The 20,246-nt window shown below is 45.0% G+C and overlaps 1 protein-coding gene and 1 pseudogene across 1 annotated transcript in view; one reads left to right on the top strand and one right to left on the bottom strand.

The window, feature by feature from the left end:
* PRKN (parkin RBR E3 ubiquitin protein ligase) overlaps positions 1-20,246 on the top strand; it is an 888,769-nt gene that overhangs the window by 573,868 nt on the left and 294,655 nt on the right. The window lies entirely within an intron of this gene.
* Positions 181-19,088, bottom strand: LOC121146241 (annotated as a pseudogene).

Raw genomic sequence — 20,246 nt, 5'->3', positions numbered from 1 at the left:
CCCAGAGGCAGAGCTTCCACAGGTGAATCGGGAGTAGGGGACATGTGATGAGCCCATACTAGCTATCTTCTAGAGTAGGAAACAGTTTTCCAGTACTTGGTACCCCTGTGAGCATAGGTCTGCTGGACATGAACCCTGCATGTGAATTCTACCCTCAGTGATTGAACCACCTGGTATTCCTTAAGACACACCTGTCCTCCATCCTTCTCTGTCACACTCAATGATGGCTGTCCTGCTACACATCAGCACCAGTATGCCTAAGGGAAACACAAACCCTTTCAGCAATGATCTAACTGTGAAGTCTGAATCCGCTATCAAACAGTGCATGGTGAGGGGTGTGGTTTGCCCTAACCATCTCATCCTTTGCCAAAGTAAGCCTTCAGGAATCTTCATTGAGCAGAGGAGTTTAGGGTAGCATTTGAAGTCATATCTCAACCCTTGCTTCTTCTATGATGGATTGTTAGGTTCTGAGGCCTCAGGAAGATGATTTGACTCGCTGCTGTAGACTGAACCGCTAAAACCAATGCAGCCACGGAGGTGCTTACCTTCTGAATGATGCTTCTGTCTTTTGGCTCTGCCAACCTCTTGAGCCCTGTCAGGACTTTCATGATCCAGCCTCGTCCCCACAGCCAGGCTCCACCTGGCAGAGGAGAAAGAAATGACAAATGAACCATGAGTCTTTTGTAAACTCCGGGTCTGGAGCTGTCACACATCCCTTGGGTCCTGAGGTAGGACCCAGGCCCCAGGCCAGTGGAACGTGACCAAGGCAACTGTGTGGGCAACACAGGAGAGGATCTCAGCAGACACGCACAGACTCTGTTAGGAAGGTCTTCCTTCTGGATGTTGTTGGCTTGGGAATCATTCGCTCCTGACTCAGCTACAGACCCTCTCTGCATGATGCTGAGGAGATTTCCCTGTTTTCAAGTGAAAACACTCCTGAACTCAGATATGATGCATCAGATTGGATGTGAAAGTAGCACCTGTCTGGGCAACACTGTGTGACAGCTGCCCGGTCACCACTAGTCATCGATTCCACAGTGTGTTCTGGACAATCAGGATTCAAGTGGGACGTGTGAAGCTGCAGCTTAGGCTTATGTAAAGTTTTCATTCATTATTACAAAGTTTAAAAAAAAGTTTTCTTCTTGACATATTCCAACATCATGACACAGCTGCATTATGAAAATAACTCGTTGCTTTCAATCCAATACGAATATCATGAGACATGTGGCATGTTCCATACACTTGAGGGGTCTTCAAGACATGGTGAATGTGTGTTCTGAAAAGCCTGTGCATGGATTTCAAAAGCGTACACTCAATGAGGCACCAGTGAGGAGAAGGCTCCTGTAGAACAAAAGCTACTATCAGAGTGCACAGATGCTGATAAACTTAAAGCAAGAATGAATATAAAATTGATTGTGGGGTTTGGGTAGAAGACTGGCAAAATCACTGGAGCTTTCTAAGACATTTATGGGGATTACAGCCCCTGAGAAATCATCTGTTTAAGTGGTTCACAAGTCAGGCTTTGCACCATGTCACATACAAGCATTCATGCCTTGTGCCTGTTAGAATAACTAAGGGTCCAATCTCACTACTTTCCCAAGATCCCACCCAGCAAAGAGATGCAGTAATCTCCAAATCATTGCAGAAACTTTCTGGAAAATTATTTAGTTCAATTAATATTATGAACCAGGCCTGGCGCCGTGGCGTAAGTGGTTAAGGTCCTCGCCTTGCATGCCCAGGATCCCATATGGGCACCGGTTCTAATCCCAGCAGCCCCACTTCCCTTCCAGCTCCCTGCCTGTGGCCCGGGAAAGCAGTCGAGGACAGCCCATGCCCATGGCTTTGGGACCCTGCACCCTCGTGGGAGACCCGGAAGAGGCTCCTGGCTTCGGATCGACTGTTGCGCTCACTTGGGGAGTGAATCATCGGACGGAAGATCTTCCTCTCTGTCTCTCCTCTCTGCATATTCGCCTTTCCAATAAAAAATAAAAATAAATCTTATAAAAAATATTATTAACCAACAAATAAATAAGAGATTGTATGCATATTGTGTTGTGAATTAAACTAGCACGGCGATAAAATGGCAAAGAGAAAATTTTAATGACTCCCTATAGTGGACATAGAAGGGAATCCTGAGTTTATTGCTTTTAAAATATTGTCTCACTGAATAAGATAGTAGAACTCAGAAGGAAAAAGAGCTCTAGGCAGCTCCACTTTTAGGGAAACTCCAAGCAATCGCTCCTCTCAATTTCTCCCTACTTTCATTCAAAAACCCTCATTTCAGCCGGATACTGTTTACTTTCTGTCATTCACTTATGAAATCGGCAATCCCAGTGAGTTTTTAGTGCTCATGTTTGACTAGGCAAGTAGCAAAACATGTGGATCTCACAGGGAGGAAGGACTTCCGTTGGATGAAATAGCAACACCATCATCAAAGATGACTAACGCACCACAGGAGAGGGCACTGTTCTCAGGAACTGGGCGTTCCGTGAGGCTGAGTAAAGCATTTGTAGCTAGCCTCATTTCCATAGAAGGAATCATTTGCCTATGAGACATACTTAAGTGTACACCCATGCTAAGTAAGGCACGCAGGATATAAATCAACCACAGCTAAATTCAAGCTTTATTTTCCAAAGTGAATCTCCAGGCTGCAATTTTGCCATTCTTCCTTCCGATTCAAAAATACAAGTAAATCAAGGTGGAAATGCAGCTGTGAAACTGAGAATGAGATCTGCAGCCAGCCAAGACATGGTGAATCAGTTTTCAAAAACAAACAAACAAAAAGATTATTTGTTTGAAAGAGAGAGAGGGAGAGACAGAGACAGAAATATTCCATCTGCTGGTTCACTCAGATGGCCACAATAGCCAGGACTCGGCCAGGCTTTAGCCAGGAGGCAGGAGCCAGAAGCTTCATCCGGGTCTCCAACATGAGTGGCAGGGGTCCAAACACTTGTGCCATTTTCCAGTGCTTTCTCAGATCATTGGCAGGTAGCTGGATCAGAAGCAGAGCTGCTGGGACTTGAACTGATGCCCAGGTGGAATGTCAGTACCACAGACAGCAACTTGACCCAGCACTGGGCACAGTCTCAATTCTAAGACGGTTTGAAAGCCTTGCACATATTCCTATCCATGCCTGGAAAGCCAGGTCCAGGAAAGAGGAACTGTGCTTTACTGTTGAAAACAGAAGGCAGACAGTTTTTTTTTTTTTTTTCACCACCAGCATCCCCTTTAATAAAATGTGGGAGGTTGTGACATGAAGTGGGGGTGAGGGGAGAGTGAAATGTGACCATTTACAACCACAAAAAGCCCCTCTGTCCACCCCTGGCACCTGGTGCTCGGGCGGGCCAGAGGGGCGGTGCCAGCGGGGAGGGCCTGCTTGTAGAAGATGTCGTAGTGTCCGGGCCGGTAGAGTAGGTAGACCTTGAGCTCAGAGCCCTCGGGGAAGACGTGGGATTGGGTGGTGCCACCCTCGCCGCGGTCCATGTACTCCACCTGGATGGCCACACCCAGGGCGTGTGCCAGCACGATCACATGGACCTGGCCACTTTCCTTGCACATGGGCTCCACCTCCTGCCGGCAGAACTCTTTGGCGGTCCGTCCCCGCTCAATGAAGTGCTGCAAGAACTGGCTCTGGCGCTGCAGGTACCCCGAGGTGAGCAGCCGCAGGTAGACCACGAGGTAGTCCAAGGTGCTCTGGTCGTTGAGGGAGGCCAGCAGGTGGCCACTGAGGTCTGCTTCTCCACTTGCTCCATCAGGCCCATGAACGTGTCGTGGAAATCCTTGACTGTGAACTCAGTGAAGCCCTGGGACACCAGGCCCTCTTTGCTCTTGGCGGACATGGCTTTGAACTGCAGCAATTCCTTGCTGTCATCCAGCAGTGCCTCCAAGTGGGAAAATCCAAAAACGCAGTAGAAGCAATTCCCGTCAGGCCTCGTCTTCCAGATGTAGGAGTACTCTTTTTCACAGAGTGGTCCTTGATCTTCTGTTGGTAGACGTGGTCCTCGGGGTACCCCTTGTAGAGAACGGAGAGTTCCAGGCGCTCGGATCAGCGATCTGCACAGCGATCTCTTGCTGAACCCGGTCCTGCTGCGCCATGATGGCTTCATCGTAGGCCAGACAGGTGACAGGTAACTCGTTTTTCACGATCCACACCTCCAAGCAATATGATTGTGTTTATGAGAACACCAAAAGACCACTGGAAATCGTAGCAGCTTTTTGGGGATTCATAAACAGTTAACAGGGATATATGATTTGCCACTGAGACCAGAATTAAAGCAGGTAAATAATAAGCATTTCAGAAAATTACCCAATTACGTTTTCACCATTCCAAGACATTCTTGTCTCCAGGGAAGATAGCATACATTCCATCAAATTGTTTATAATTATGAATTCTCTGTTTATGGAGGAGCCCAGTGTGGCAGTAGGAGACATGGTTGTCAGAGCTTAGCAATGGAGTCTTTTTGAAGGACTTGGAATGTAAGAGAAAACATTTGCAGTTGCTTTCCCAATGACAATAAAATATGTGCTTAAGAATGCTTGACATCTATTCTAGAAAAGACTACAGAGCTATTTAGGTGCCCAAGGGATTTAAAGCCAGGCACCCCAAGGGATTGAGCTACTGTCCTAAGACTGTGTTATCCTCCTGAGTCAGTAACTAACATGTAGGCAGACAGAGTTGTAAGTTGCAAATATTAATTACTATAAAAGCACCCCCAAAATGGCTTGCTGTTTTATTTTCCAGAGAAAGGGGCTTGTGTGGCTGCCTCCTGCTGGGTTGGCTTAGGTTGGCTTGGGTCACGCTCCCAGCTCCCACTGCAGGGAAAGGCAGTGGGGGTTACGGCCACCAGTGCAGTGTCTCCTGCTGTCGGCTCATGAGATATGTCACTCTGCACCAGGACTGTTGTCAGAGACGACTCAAGCTGCCGTGTGAGAGTGGGGCGCCATGGGCTGTGAGCACCAACGCTCCTTCTGGCCGCACCTCAGATCCCTCCCCCCAGCTACCCCTCAGGCCTGGCTCTAATCCACTCTCCTTCGCTCCTCTGGACCCAGGGGGGCGCCTGCTCCACCTGGACTCCAAGAGCCACAGGACTTGGTCACATGAGTTTGGTCCAAGATAGTCACCTTTTAGGAAAAATATTGATTTTCCTGAGTTGCGTATGTCCAGGCAGTCTTCAGAAAGCACATGGAAAAATGTGTGTTATGAAACACGTGGATGAGTTGTTCAAAATATTGCTTGGGTTTTTAAATGTTTTATTGCACCCGAATCGGCTCCTTTTAATTGTTTCACGATCGGGTTGCAGCACTCGGCCTCTGCCTGCTGTTAGATGATGTTTCCGGATCCAGCATGCCCCTGCTCTTCTTCTCCAACTGCAGGTGTGAGGGATCCTTCTTCTGTGTGATTATCTCCTGATCTTCACGCCGTCCCCAGTGTATCCCTGCTCTAATCTTGACAGATTTCTGTATGTTTGTATAAATCATTTCATATCCTTCTCAAGATGCTGTAGGAGAGGCTGTGCTTGATGGGAGCAGTACGCCCTTCTCGGGGTCTACCTGGCTGAGAACAGTGAGCGAGCCAAGCACAGCAGGTCGAGACGAGCATGCGCTAGTGCAGAATGTACCCACGTTGTACTTCATTCCCTCTCCCAGGCATGCGTTTCATGGCCCTCCAGTGAGCTGAGTGCAGTGCCTGCACCATCTCCAATGGCGCCCCTGGTCATGTGTGATTATTCAGATGTCAATTTGCATTAATTAAAATGAGAGGATATTAAAATTCAGCTTTTCATGATTATGAAACTGTTTAAATATGTCTGCTGGTTACAATATCAGCACTGATACAGACCCCTTCCATCTCAGAGATCCCTGTTGGTACTAGATGATCCGAAATATGGTTTTGAATGGTTTGAAATTGCCTGTGCATTGAAAGACACAAACAAATATTTTGATTCATTCCAAATCACATTTGTCCTGGTGCTTCTGTCCTGGGTATGGTATGTGTGTACTTTCTCCTAGCTCAGTGGCACACACCTTGTTTTATTTCTGAATTCTACAGAGAACATACCTAATTTCCAGGTACTCCCACTGCTGTCCGTTGGTTCACCTGACACATTAGAGTTCTCATCCTGTGACTTCACACTCTTTCTGAAATCTGAAGTCCAGCAATGCATCAGGCTGGTTCTCACCCTTGACTGGCTTACACCGTCTTACATGAACGCTCAGAGCCTGCTTCCTTCCCAGGGTTCTTTTGCAGTTCTGTTCTTTCTGCTGGCATCCTCAGATTGCTGTTGCCCAGTGATCGGGCTGCCTTCCCACTTCCTGTATACAACCCTAAGTACCCACTATGCGCTCCACACTGTCCTGTCCCTCTCTTCAACATCACATTCTCCAAGATGTGCACCTGCTGCTCCATGCTGTAGTTGTTACCACATGTCCTGATATATGCTGTTCTTCATAACTCCAGTTAAAGTTTAAAACTCCTCAAACACAACCTTCAGATTCCATCACTCCCTTTGACTCTCCACTTTGTCCAAAGAAAGCCATCTCAGAAAAGCTGCTCCTTAGGTATGAATTTGATGAATTTGATACATTTCTTATGGTAACAGAACCCTAGCTTGAAATGAGTGCCTCTGAGTTGGCTTGTAGCTCTCCTTCCTTTGCTACTACACTGTGAGTTTCTTATGGAGACCGTGAACGGATTGCACTAATTGGTGGCCGATGGTGCTACCAGTTTAAAATTCTGTGTTTTCACAATAAGTGGTCTTAATCTATTTCACCTTTGGGTCTCCTTCTACATGTCTATCTTGCTGTTAGGAGTCGTTGATCATTGCTGATCTTAACATGCACATCTGCCAGGTCTGCTCCTTGGCACTTGGCATAGACACATCCGATAAACCTCAGCCCCAGTCTCCTATCGCACTACAACTCATGACACGAGTGTATCCACCCAGTCATCCAACCATGGGATAAGTCAGCACATGGCACAGTGCTAGGACGAGAAGCACAAAGTAAAAAGACGTAGTCATCTCTTCACGGGAGCTTCCAGCGGCAATCACAATAAGCAACTAATTCTTGAGAGAGGCAATCTCCATGACCTAATTGTTCATCGTGCTATTCTTTCTTAATAAAAGTGGCCGCATTCTCTCATGAGCAGAACTTTCCCCTTGAATACTTCTCTAGAACATCTACTTAAGCCATAACATTTCTTCAGGTAGGATTTGGCCTGCATCCGAGCCTATCATGCTGATACTGTTGCTGAAATCTGATGGCATACCACAGAGAGAAGCATTTTGGTGTCTGTGGCCAATAATTTGTGAAGGTTGAAATATTTTCTTCATTACTAAAGTCTTAACTCATTCTTATCACTGGTAATTGCTTGGATTTGCAGGTATAGACTAAAAGCTCACAGGCATAAGAAAATATTAACTATGTGGGTGGTAGATGGTTTATAGCTTAAGAACACCAAGATTTTATCTCAATTACCTTTTTAAAAAATTGATTTTGCTGAATGGGTGATAGAACTGAAATTGGAAAGGGGAAGTATTCTTCTAATCCTTACAGATGTTCTTTTACCATACTTAATGTGCTATTTTGACTAGAATAGAGATGGAAAAGTGAGATTTCAATGCACAAAGCATGTGTGGGTGCTGTTTCATTGTTACCTGATTGTGGTATGCAATTATACAATAGACGTGACTCTAGCTGACATGGTGGCATCATTTTTAAACTGAACTCAGTCTAAACTATGTTCCCAATTATAGTGTGAGTGACACCAACTAATTAAATTGAGAAAAAGGGTATTCATAAGTAAATGATGTAAATACGTAAATAGAAAATAAAGTTAGCAATTGACATTGTGACCACGGGAGTTTTTGTTTTTCATTTTTTTTTCTTTTTGAAGGATGAGCTGCGGGATAAAAGCCTGTGTTTAGAGACAGCACAGATAAAAGGCCATTGATTGACAAGCATGATTTGTCAATCACGTGATTTGTTAGACTGAGGCTGTTTCGCATTGTTTACTGAAAGTACACAATGTCCTTCAACTTCATCACACGCTTCTTGTAGCTCAGTGCACCATCCAGTGTGTCAAGTAGTGAGGCAAACTTTAGAAAACTAAACAGAGTTGCAGGTTTAGGTATATGTGTTTATTTCCTTTTTAAAGATTTATTTATTTGAAAGGCAGAGTGATGAAGAACAAGAGAAAGAAAGAAATCTTCCATCTACTGATTCACTCTCCAAATGTCTCTGGCAGCCGAGGTTAGACCAGACCAAAGTCAAGATGTAGCAGTTCCACCCAGGTCTCCCACATGAGTGGCAGGAGCTGGATAATTGAACCATCTCAAAACACGTTCCTAGGTGCATTAGCGGGAAGCTGGATTGGAACCAGATGGCTGATGTGGTTTGCCAGCATTTCAGGCGGTGGTTTAACCTGAAATGCCACAAAACTGGCCCCTACTGCCAAAACATATATGAAAGGTCACATGTACAGTCTGGGTTATTGTAATCAATGGTTACACAACCTATGGATGAAATAAGGTTGGATGAGTCCAACAGTGGAGGAACAGCACAGCGTGGGCTCCCAGTGGCAGTCAGCGAGCAGAAGGCTAAAGGAACAAGAATACATGTCAGTCACACAGGCGACCCACAGAATTAAAGCAGGGTAGGACACGGATGCTTCTCTGGGAAGGATGTAAATCTGTACTGCTTTACTGGAATGCTTATTGCCATCGAAGGAAATATTGAAGACACAAAGAATCCTGGTCCTTCCATTGTATCAGCAGTTCTTCATGTTTAATGGCATTTTAGACATGCCTCCCAGCACACTCGGCAAAGCTCCTTCTATATTCTCAGTAAGTGGCGGAACTTTCCAACCAGAGGGACTCTGGGGTGGCCTTGGACACACTATCCCCACCTTTCCCAGCAGAGAGTATTCTGTAAATACTTACCAAAGAGAAAAGCAGCTCAGCCACAAAAGGTTGGCCCTCCCTGCTGCACACATCCAACGTATTTTGGCACCTTCTGAAGTGAGAGGGGTTTGGGGTTTTTGTTGTTGTTGCTGTTGTTTGTTTTTTTAGTGGGTGAAATTGTATGTGAAATCAGTTTGCTGCACACAGAAGTGTGGAATTTTATCTTATGCTTGGGTGACACAGAGAGAGAAAAAGAGAGAGAAAGGGAGAGCTTTTGCTTTTGCTCTTGTTGAAGAAAATTCTAAACAAGGACAATTTGAAGAACAATAAGCAATGGAATTCTGAGCCAACAGACAGAAAGCTTTCTGTAACAGGATGTTTGGTTTAGCTGATTTGCAAGGACTCAGGTTTGCAAAGATAGGCCATTTGTTTCTGTTTTTGTTTTTTTGCTACATGGCCTTTCATCAGTCTTATAGTTTTGATCGATTCCCTGGTTTTTCAGTTTCAACCCAGCTGATTACTAAAGCTGGTTGCTGATGAGTCCTTTTACAAAGCTCACAACTCAGCTGCTCTGGCACTGCGCCCAGAACGGCCTGCCCACTGCTGATTGGCCGCAGCAGGCAGTGCCCATTGTGCTGGCCTCTGGAGAGGGAACCTGCTCCCCTCCAAGACGTAGGTTGTGCAGTGGCTACCATGGAGGCAGCATCCATACACGTCTCATCCCACGGGACAGGATGCTCAGTGGTGGTGTTCTCCCTAGTGGAAGCACTGCCGCAGTCCAGAGTCGTCCTTTGAAGCACACTACAAGCCAAAGGAAATGAACAGACATTTTTCAAAAGAACAAATTCAAATGGCTAATAAACATATGAAAAGATGCTCAGGCTCCCTGGTAATCAGGGAAATATACTGAGATTCCACCTAACTCCAGTGAGGTTGGCCTACATTCAGAATTCTAACAACACCTGCTGGCATAGATGTAGGGAGAAAGGTACCCTCTTTGACTGTTGGAAGGAGTGTAGGCTAATACAGCCACTATGGAAGTCAGTATGGGGAGTGCTAAGAGAACTGAAAAATACACCTGCTGTATGTCCCAGCTATTCCACTGCTGGGAATATATGCAAAGAAAATGAGATCTGCATAAGAGAAAGGGATCTATAATCTTGTATTTTTACAGCATCACAATCTATAATAGCAAAAACATGGAAACAACCCAGATACCCATCCAAAGAGGAGTGGTTAAAGACACTGTGGTACATCAATGTTATGGAATAGTGTTCAGCTATTGAAAAGAATGGAATTCTATCATTTGTAACCAAATTGGCTCAACTAGAGACCTTTATGTTCAGTGAATTAAGTCTATTCCCAAGGGACAAATTCCATATGTTCTCTCTGATATAAGGCAGCCTCCTTGCAAAATACAAGTCAATAGCCCTTTCAGTACTGTTCTTGCTATGTCTCATCTGTTTTGATATTTTTGCTTTCATTTCTGCAAAACAGTTTCTTTTCTCTTATTAATGCTTAATTGACTCATAGGTCATACAGTAGCATCATTTTCTCCAAGAAGGTTTTTTACTTTCTTTTTCATTTCTTCAGTGACACATTAGTCATTCAAAAGCATTTATTTAACGTCATGGCATTGCAAATGCTATTAGCTTTATTCCTGTTGTTGATTTTTTAATGGATTTTCATTTAAGGGAATGTATAGTAACTGTGTGATAGAAACTATCATATCCAGATGTGAAGATACAAAGCAGTATACATCCCTACTTCTAAATCGAAGATAGACAGACTCCCAAAATGTTAAATATATCTTGACAATAGGGTGCTGGACTCTCTACCTTTGTCCATACCCACAATGTGAGGAAACACTTACATAAAAGAATGATGGACTTATGACTGCTTATGGAAGGACTATACTATAGTAATAATATAGGGGAAATCAGTGGGGGAGCGGGAACCTGGGGAGGGAGTAAGGGAAGTCCCAGGGCCTATGGAACTGTATCACAAAAAAATAAATAAAAATTAGTGCAAAAGAAATCTAAAAATAGATTCAAGATATGACCAGCCATTTCACTTCTGGAAATTTATCCAAATGAAATGAAATTAGCATATGAAGGAGTTATCTGTATTCCCATATTTGTGATGGCTGAAGTTGCAATAAACAACATATAGAATAAACCCAATATCCACTAATGACTGGATAAAGAGGTTGTAGTATGTATTCAGATAGAATAGTACTCAAAGAATGAAATTCTGACTTCTGCAGCTTAAGGGATGCAGCTAGAAACTATTGTGCTTAATGAAACAGAACACACTGCAGGAATGAATACTCACATCTTACCCCACTGCCACTGCCGCGAACAGTGCCCTCCCTTCTGCCTCTGCACTGTGGCCTGCCCCTTCTACCATTGGGTCATCCCTCCCTGCCCCCACATTGACTAGGCATTAAAATAGAGCCAGTGTTCTTGCAGCCCATGCAAATTATGACACCTAAATCCTCTATGGCCACTTTGCCGCAGTGCAGAACATCTGGTCAGAGCAGTCCCCATGTACTGGCCCTACCCTCTACCTCCCGTCCCTTCTTCTCTGACCTCTTTCATCCCGATGGAATGAGCTAACGATGCCTTCCCCAATGCCTCTGATCATTCATCTCCAATTCCCGTTGCTTGTCCCACTCCCAGCATATCTGAAGGACTGTCACTGCTCTTTCTCTGGGCCACCACCCTAGTCCAAGCCTCCACCATGCAGCTCCTACCTCTGCCACAACAACCCACTAGTAGGGTTGCTCTGCTTCCTCTCTCGGACACTCTAGGAGCCATTTGGTACACACAAGCTACAGTCATGTCTTTAAAGAATACATTAAATCAATCCCCCCATTCCCAAACTGATTTCCTTAGGAAACAATGCAAGTTCTCCATCATGTTCTGTGGACCTGCAGGTTCCTTTCCTCTCCCTCTTTGCCTTGCTGGCCCTGGTGTAGACAGCCTGACATCCTCTCAGATCCCTCGCGGGCTGAGCTGCCTTGCCATGTGGGGACTTGGTACAGATGCCAGCTGTCCATCGCCATTCCCTTTCCATTGCTACATGCATTACCATTCAAGTCCCAGTTTTAAAGAGTAATCTGCCATTGAGTTACAAGCCAGGTATCTGCTCACAGCTTCCTGTTTGCCTTGTTTATGTCTCCTGCCTTCCTCCCCACCCTCAGAACAATTTTCCATGACTTATTCATCAGTTTATTTGATGCCATAACCTAGAAAAGCCAGTTCTGTGTCACCTTGTGCACAATTGAATTCTTGGTACTTTTCAATGTCTTCAGTACACACAATAGAAGTGCAACACATCTCGGTTGCAATAAATACAAATACATTTCTGATATTCTGATAGAATTTAGACTTTGAGTGCTTTCACTACTGCCATCCTTATTTTATGTTGTGTAATTCCGTATTCCCACAATTTTAAAGGCTTTGGCATATTTTAAAACTTGAATATCAGCATGAAATTTACAGGTAATCATAAATTTGTAATGCAATACAGATTTAGGGCCAGATAACAAATGAAGGTATTATTTGAATTTCAAAAATGAGAAGTCTTTAATATTTTATGGGCACTGAAGGTTCTTGGGTTTTCAGCTACCTAATAGAATTATGATTGATAGGAATGAGGCAGGAGCATCACTCCTGTCTTGTTGGGGAGGAATCCACACAGAGAGGAAGCCTCATGCCAAACACCAGGAGCCACTCACTGTCCTTGCAAAGGTTGACTGCGATGGAAGTGTGTGATTCGAAAGCTTGACCTATACAAATGACATTTACCCTGATACGCTGTGTTTTATAATCTGTGCAAGTTGGTTATTTCAAACTTTTGTAAAGCACATTCCACTGAGCTGTGTTGTTTGTGATATTAATGGTTTATCACCAGTGAAATGACAACCAGGGTCTAGGACACTGAGGGAGACTCACCGTGAATGAGCCACCAGTTGTGACACAGATCAGAATCACATTGCTCACAGGAGTTCATGAATTTCTTTTTGTGTTTTTATTCTCTCTCACACAAGGGTCTTTAAAATTTTGAGAATTGAATCTTATGAAAAAAAAAACACTTTGCTTGGATTTTGAATTTTTTTTTTACATTAAAATGAACTTTTTAGTTCCATCTTTCTGTTAGTTTGGCATCATAAAGATTGACTTAGTTATTTGAAAAACAAATAACTAAGTTATTACAGAGAGAAGATGAAGATGAAGAGGGAGAAAGAAGCAGAAAAGAGCCTGTTTGTCAGCTGGTTAGCTCCACAAAGTGCCGCAGTGCCTGTGGTGCCCAGGGCTGCCTGAGGATAGACACAGAAGCCTAGAACTCTGTTGAGATCTCCCATGTGTATGATGAGTCCTGCGTACTTTGGTCATCTTCCAGTGCTTTCCCAGCTGTGATGCCGGGAGCTGGATCAGAAGTGGAGCACCTGGGACTCAAACCAGTGCCGTATGGCATGCCATGACACCGGCTCCTCTGTGACCTTTTTTGAAGTCCACTTGTACTGGTGTTTCTCTGACCAATGAACCAGAACTGCAGCCTTCGAATGACCAACTCTGATCTGCAGAGGCACCTGGTATACCTATAGCCTCATCTCTTGGCCTTATTTAAATGATTCATCCACCCAATCAATTCAAAGGGAAGAATTTTCAGTACTGACTTTTGAAATATTAGCTCACTTAAAGATTTGGCAGGGAGACAAAAACATGTCATGCTGCCTCATTTCTAGCCATTTGAAATCACCAACCCTTCCAGCTTATTGGTTTCAACAATTATTCAGGAGTAGAAGTCAATTAAAAATCCCAACAGAAAGCATGAGAAGAAATTTCCCTCGGGAGTAAATGTGTGACTTGGTAGTGTTGCTAAGTCAATTAGATTTGAGCTCATATTTTGCAAAGATATAAAACTTCTCAGTACATCTATATAAGAGGCTTAAAGGAAGCATATACAGTCCTTGCAAGTTAGATGACAAAACAACTTTGTAATAACCAAACCACATTATGTAACTTATACAGGTATTATTTGCATCGATATCCTATGAATTTAGCACATACTAGTCCAATTTTATTGTCTCTGTGGGACTGTCCTCATATTTATAGATAAGAATTCCTGACCATACCAAGATAACCCAAGGAGAAAATTCAAAATAGGCATTTTAGACAATCACATGAAAATGGTGGACTTTCTGAAAAGATAACATGAGTTGAGTGTACCTTTTCTCATCTTCTTAAAGCATTCTTCTTCTGATGTCTTGTGCCAGAGGGGAAGAGGAAACTGAAGGAGTGGTGGGCAGTGGCCACTGGCTGGGCAGACTGAAATTCAGAGCAGAGGCTTCCCAAGGTACAAGATGACACAGGCTGCCAGGCACACAGCACCTGCTGGGGCCACCTGAAGGGTGTCACAAGCAGGGAATCCCCTTGGTGGTACTGAGTGCAGCTCACGGAGAGTTCACAAAACCCAGAGCCCATGCTAAAACTTAAGCAACTGCAGGGTTCTTTCTGAGAATTTTAATGAATTCCAGTTCCTGGGACTCACCCCTTTCTCATTTTGCTGTCCTGCATAAAAGCACTACCCATCTGCACGAATTTGCAAATAGAAATGATGTAGAATTAAATCTGTATGAAGTATACATTAGATCTACACAGCTATGCACATACATGGATCAGGGCACTTCAAAAAACATAAAATGACATTAAAAGCTAAAGTTATTTCAGTGCAAAAGTTCCAAGTCCATGTTGGTTTTTTACAACATATATTTTCCACAGCAATTTCAAAGATTCCTCATATGCATGAATATATATATATTTTAAAACCAAACCAAAATAAAAACCCTTTAATTCAATTTCCAGAAACTTTTTTGAAGTGCCCTCACATTTATGTAAGGGACGTGTGACTGTGCAGCTTGTGTTTGTGTGGATGTGCCATCTCAGCTGGTAGGGTGTAGGCACCCAGTAGCCCTTGGTTCCTGAGAGCAGGACAGCCTTGGGTAGGGTCAGCCACAGATGATGTGACTGTCTTGAGCACCTGCTGTTACAGCCCATTCATTCAGCAGGTGTCTTCCCAGATCCTCAAGTCTCTTTCCTCTGGTACTTGAGTGCTTTGGTACCTCCCATCCAGTCTTCAGTCCATGCCTGGTGGCACTAACATGACAGGCAGGTGAGGCCAAAGAGAAATGTTTTGTTTAGGTTTTTGACTCAAAGGCAATTTAACTGAGCCACTGTCCTCTCCTCCTCGGCCTGCATGTTGGAAGGAGTCTTTGAGCTCCAGGCAACTGAAGCATGAGGAGGCTTCTCAGAGATATAAAGGGGTAGCAGGTGTCTGTCTACCTGCTGGGCTGTGTCATCGCCTGTGCTGCCCTACAGCCTCATGGAACTGCTGCCTCATTAAAGGAACCCACAGGAGGTAACTGGCTTGTAATGGCTGCTGCTCCCACTGGCCCCACAAGTGCCCCTGGCCTAGACCAAAGTACAGGAAGCCATCCTCACTTCCTCAGCAGCCACAGTTCCAGGGGCTAGAGGAATTAGTGCCTCAGAGAAGGTGAGTTATTGCTCTCAGCAACAACATCCGCCTATGGACGCAAACGTTATACGAATATTTTCCTTAGCTCGCTTTTATGTTCTGTGCTCTGGGAACATAAGAAAGTTTATATAGTCTGACTTCCAGTTTTATGTGTACAATTGTAGCACGCAGAAAAACTAGAGAGAGAGAATGATTCGGGATGGGCACAAAAACAGAATGAAGGAAGGAAAGGAAGACACCTCTGCTTCACTCAGTGGGGCACATTTTATGGTGACGGACACTGTTATGTAAATACGCTGTGTCCATCACTCAGATGAGTACGGTGGCTGTTTGAACACACAGGGCTGCAGATGACTCCTTAAAGCTTAGGGAAATGGAGGCGGCCAGCTCCCCACTGCGTAGTACAGGACAGTGACACCTGCGAGAGACAGAGCTGGAGAAGAACCCTGAGCCGCTTCCTGTCTGACACTGGTGGAGAGCACAGAGTTCCGAGAGCTAGCCTGTGGGGACAAAGCCAATACATCCCAAGTAGTCTGCATAACATGTTATAGCCTTTCCTTGTGCGAGTGGAGGACCATAATGTTCAGCCCCTCCGTGAAAACCCCAGACCTCACAAGAAGGTGGGTTTGCTCACCCCCTTCTCAGAATGAGTCAGCAGAGACTTCCACCGAATTCCATTAAATTCCGGGGCTCTGCTCAGTAAATAGCCATGGAAACACTGCAGCACTCAGAGCAAAGCCTTGCTCCCCTGCCAGCACCTTATATTACAACCGTCTAATTACCGTGTTTTGCAGTAACCTTGTGGGACTTGCACAGGTAATTAGAACTCCAGAGCCTTTCGGTTGTAATCCAGTGAGGACCTCTTAACTAGCAAGGATTATGCACCGCTAATATCGCCGTGCCCACGTGTTTTCCACACCTAATTGTTTCAATTAATATTTGGCTGCACTACAGAATTTCATGCAGCCTTATGTCCTGCAATAACTCAGCATCCGTTCTCAAGTGCACAGAAAGTCTTCATCCCTTTCTCTCTCTCTTTTTCCTTCCCTCTCTGCCTCTCCTTCACTCTGCGATTTTTTTGGTGTGTGATTTGTATTTTGAGGAAAGTAAAAAAGAAAGATAGCCCTTTAATCACATTTTCTTGACCCAAATTCAGTATGTTGCCTCTCTGGCTGCTCCCTGGATGTGAAGGGCAAGCATCAAACTTTCAACAGTTTCGTTGTTACAGAAAAACCTCAGAAGGAGAGGAATGAGCAACTGGGGGAAAGTTTCTGTTGCTATATTTTTTAAAAAAGATTTGTTAATTTGTTTGAAATGAAGAGTGATCTAGAGGGAGGTAGGGCGGAAAGTGGGAGAGACAGAAACAGAAATTTCCCATTCAGTGCCTTGTTCCCCAAATGGCCATGACAGCCAGGGCTGCGCCAGGCTGAATTCAGGAGTCAGAACTTCATCTGGGTCTCCCACATGGATAGCAGGGACCTGAAGACTTGGTTCATCCTCTATTGCTCTCCCAGGCACCTTCACAGGGAGCTGGATCAGAAGCAGAGCAGCCAAAACTCAGAAGGACACTCAGAGACGGGAGACTCATAAGCAGCGACTTAACCTGCTGCATGACAAACCTAGCCCTATTGTCATGATTTTCAAAACTTATCCCAAACAGCTGGCACCTAGAGGCCAGGGAACTGTGGCGTTCTTAATACTTGATTCGTCTGTGTTCATCAGACAAGTTCCACAAATACCCATCCAATCACAACTGTTTGAATTCAGCCAGTGCCTTCTACGCAGTCAGCACTCAGTAAATGTTTGCCAAATGCTTCAGAATTGCCTGAATGTGTTTCTACAATCATGACAATGGGCTGATACCTCATCCTACCATTGGGATGGCACATTTGCTAGGCTGTTACATCTCTCTCTCTCTCTCTCTCTCTCTCTCTCTCTTTCTCTCTCTCTGACACGCACACACATCTGTATGGTTATGTGATGCACAGCATTAATTTATCTATCTATCTAGCTTCCTGGGGAAGTTTTGCTCTGCCCTACCTTCCAGCCCTTTTTTCCATCCTGTATGTGTGAGTGTGTGTGAGTACTAGGCCGGGAGCCAAGATGGAGGGCAGTCAGGTCACTGCTCTCCATGGAGCAAGCACACCCACATGGCCTCATCTCACACAGAGAAGATAGCATGTGCAATGCCACAGAGATGATGCTCCAGGCTCACAGAGGCGGCCATGGCACAGGCATGCTTGGCTGCAGGAGGTTCCCCACGGTGGTGGGCATCTCTCTTCCATGTCAGGCCCGCAGGGTCCTGCTCTGCTGATCCTCTGGCACAATAAGGGCTCCACCCCACTCCCAGCTGCAGACCCTGACAGGTGGCATCATCAAGGACCCTCAGAAAAGATGCAAACTCAGGGGAGTGTGCACGGCATCCTTGCTGGGACTCTTCCTATGACAATCCTAACTGAATATGCACCACGCTGCAAGTGTTAGGCTGTGTGTGCAGTTGACTGGAAAAATGGTGATCAGCTCATTTGTGGTGCCCGGCAGGCTGCAGACGGCAGCTCAGATTTCAAACCACCTGCAGGCCACACCCTGCCATCTGCCTTCCCAACACCTTCCTTTTCACCTTTTAAGACTTAATTATTTATTTGAAAAGGCATAGTTACAGAGAAAGAGAGAAACAAAGAGAGAGCTGACATCTGCCAACTCATCCCCATATGGCCGCAACATCCAAGACTGCGCAGAGCAGGATGAGACCGGCAACCTCATACCCCACCTCAGTCTCCAGTATGGATCTAGGGACCCAAAGAACTTGTACCATCATCTGCTTTATGGCTTTCTCTGATCCTTTAGAAGGGAACCAGTCACAGCCAGGACTCGAACCAGCGCTCACATGGGATGCAGGTGTCACAGGAGGTGGCTTAGTCCACTGCACCATACTGCAAGCCCCAGCATTCTCTCTCTTACTCATTTCAGAGCCTTGGTGTCCATAGTGCAGCCCGCAAACATGATATTAGTTGCATACTGCCTTTGCTCAGCCAGAGCTACTGCATTCAAACCAGGATCTAAACCTTTGTCCTCCATGTTCCTTGCTGAACATTCTATGTTCAGCTTCCTTCCTGACTTACAGCACCTCCTCCCTGAAGCCTACCTTGGTTGTATTTGTGCTCATAGAGAGTCTTCTCTGGAAACACACCCTTCCATAGAAGGACCCCGTTAAGGTGTTTGTGCTTCCCTGGCTAACATCTTCATCCACTCCTTTAGGAAGCAGCAGACTTCACCTGACTTCTCTGCTGTGTAGTTTCTGTGTATTAAAATCAGCATGCAGCATACAGGCTCTGACGTCAGAGGCCTGTGTGCAGGTCCTGCTCCGCCACTTACAGATCTGGGAGAGTAAGCTGCGTCTTACCTTTCGATGTTTCCATGTTCTCCTCCGCTGAGCAGGCTTGACACTGACATCCGCCTTTCAGGGCGACTTGAGCAGGGTGTGGCATGGCCAAGCATTCTGCAATGTTCAAGACTGACTCCAAACACCACCAGCTTGGCTTTTGCTAAATCCGGAGCTAAGATCTCTACTGGAATGTATTTGTGAGTCTTATGTCTCACTTGGTCACTTGACAAGCCTTGTTCAACCTTGCCTTCCCAAAGCATTGTTATTACAGCTCAGAGCTCTAGCTGGTGCTGTGAAGTTGGTGGATTTGGAGTCAGGAAAGCCAGAACTGAGCACTGGAGGTCACCTTTGTGACCTTGACCGTGTAAATGAACCTCCTGGTCATTTTTTCCAATTATTGAAAGTGCTGTTATTCCAAAGCATGAATATATTTCCCAGGGAATGATGATAAATTAGAACCAGCTTCCCCTGTGATAACAAAGGTTTTCTGTAGTAAGTCCCAGCTTACTACAGGTGTCCAAGAGGCCCTTGAACACCTTTGCTCCTATGTGCTGCCTGTGACATTGGCTCTCAATTTCCTTTTTAGGTTTTGAGAATTTATAGTCTAGCTCATTCCAAAGCAGCATTTTGTTCACTCACTCATTCATTCATGTATTTGAGAGGCAAAGAAATAGAAAAAAAAGATGATGAGAGACAAAGTGTGTGCCAGCTCTCATTCACTGGTTTTTCTCCCCAAATATCTATGATCGCTGAGTCCTCACTAGACCAACCCAAGGATACAGGAATTCAATCCAGGTTTCCCAAGTGGGTGATGAAGAACCCAACTAGTGGGAGCCACCCCCACTGCCTCCCCGGATCTGTGTTAGCAGGAAGGTGGAGTCAGATGCTGGTGCAGGTCAGCCAGCCCAGGCACTCTGATATGGAATACCGGAATCCTAACCAGCATTGTAGCCGTTAGGCTAAATGCCCATTCAAGGTCAACGTGTAGATTTTCCATCCATCCTTTTCTCCCTTTTTCTCTGGGCACCGTTATTTGGCAGCTTTAGCATAGACTTCTGCAGGCTTCACATGCAAACACAGTTTTGCGTGTCACCATTCTGACCAGTTGTGAAAGCAGATAGTCCTTAACCATCAATGGGGGGGAGGGTGATTGGGCTAAAGAACCCATCCCTGGAGGACTAACTTTAACAAACAGGCAAACAGACAAGGAGGCTTTAAAGTTCATGGAAATTCCAAGCTGTGTATGGTTTTCAAAAACATATGCACCACAGTATACATAATTTAATTCCATTTTTCCATGATTTTTTCCAAGGAGCCTGGCACATCCAGACTGCTTAGAAAACCATGAGCTAGACTCTCCTAAGACCCTGGAGCACTAATGGCCTGAATCAAAGTAGACAAGCCAGCTGTCAGGTGAG

The sequence above is a fragment of the Ochotona curzoniae genome, unplaced genomic scaffold (genome assembly GCF_017591425.1).
Source record: "Ochotona curzoniae isolate NIBS_2020 unplaced genomic scaffold, NIBS_Ocur_1.0 scaffold_3890, whole genome shotgun sequence".
In the NCBI taxonomy this organism is placed as follows: Eukaryota; Metazoa; Chordata; class Mammalia; order Lagomorpha; family Ochotonidae; genus Ochotona; species Ochotona curzoniae.
The sequence above is the reverse complement of the archived record's forward strand: the minus strand, read 5'-3'. Positions and strand labels throughout refer to the sequence as shown.